The sequence below is a fragment of the Fukomys damarensis genome, unplaced genomic scaffold (genome assembly GCF_012274545.1).
Source record: "Fukomys damarensis isolate Sample0158 unplaced genomic scaffold, DMR_v1.0_HiC HiC_scaffold_12, whole genome shotgun sequence".
NCBI lineage: Eukaryota > Metazoa > Chordata > Mammalia > Rodentia > Bathyergidae > Fukomys > Fukomys damarensis.
The window spans coordinates 17834000-17835177 of record NW_022900924.1 but is presented as its reverse complement, the minus strand read 5'-3'; the positions used below and the strand labels follow the sequence as shown (position 1 = coordinate 17835177).

At 54.7% G+C, this 1178-nt stretch overlaps 1 long non-coding RNA gene across 1 annotated transcript in view; it reads left to right on the top strand.

The window, feature by feature from the left end:
* The first annotated feature begins 611 nt into the window (after positions 1 to 611).
* Positions 612 to 1178, top strand: part of LOC109117413 — a 6079-nt gene continuing 5512 nt past the window's right edge. Inside the window, exon 1 of the long non-coding RNA XR_002024721.2 lies at positions 612 to 1077. This is a non-coding gene — a long non-coding RNA (uncharacterized LOC109117413). The remainder of the gene's footprint in view (positions 1078 to 1178) is intronic.

Here is a 1178-nt window from a genome sequence, read left to right as displayed (position 1 = left end):
GCAGCTGTTCCCTGGCCCTTCTCCCGAGTGGGCAGCCTGAGGTCACCTCTACGAGCCGCCTGAGGCCCGCTTTCCCCTTGGAGCAAGGTGGCGCAAGATCTATTGGAAAAGAACGGACGCAAGTCGAGAGTTCAGTCAGTGTCCGTCGGCGCCTCCTGGGCCTGCGCCTGAGGTGGAGGGCGGGAGGCTGACCGGCGCGAGCAGCTGCGTCCTGCTGCAAGCGACGCGCGCACGCCAGCGACCCTGCTGGCTCAGAGAGCTGACTGTGTGGGAGAATGGAGCAGATAAGCGGGTGGTAGTAAGAGCGCTGCCCTTCTTTTTCTTTCTTTCTTTTTGAGGCAGGGTCTCACAATGGACTTAAGGCTTGGACTCGAGGTACTCATGCCTCAGCCTCCCAGAGTGCTGGGGTTACAGTCATGGGGCACCACGCCTGGCTAGAGAAGCTGAGGGATTCTAGGGAAATAGAAGCCTTCGTGGAATCTTACTTTTTTTGTTTTGGAGTTTTTTGTTTGTTTGTTTGTTTGCTTTTTGAGACAGGGTCTCACTAAATAGTTGAAACTGACCTGGAACTCACTATGTAGCCCAGGCTGTTGTCAAACTCGCAGAGATCCTCCTGCCTCAGCCTCGCGAGTGCAGGAATTACAGGTGTGTGCCACCATGCCCGGCTGTGGCATCTTATTTTGACGAGGCAATGAGCAAATGCGTTCATGCTTCTCTGAGGAGGTCGCATTGGAGCTAAGACCCAAGCCTTGCCCTGTGGTGGGTATCTCTGGCTGTTGGCCCATTAAAACGTCAATCAATTTTGCTTCAAGAGGCCCCAGCAGAGGGACCGACCTGTGGGATGTCAACTCCAGGACAGGAAGAGGCACTCTTGGCTTCACAGCTCTATTCCCAACATCCAGAATATCGCGTGGCACACATTCACATTCAGGAAATATTTGTTGAATGAATAAATGTGAAACAGGAACCAGTGACAGAATTAGCCCATAGTCCAGGCACCAGCCAAGCTGCTTTCAGGATCCGCGATGTGAATTTGAGTCCCGCCACCAGTAGAGGGAGCCCCTGCGCCCACCCACAGTAAGGGCAAACACTGGACGCCCCTACCCCCAATTTCCTTTCCTCTCCTCCCTTCTTTTCCCCTCCCCTCCCCTCCCCTCTCCTCCCCTTTCCTCCCTCTC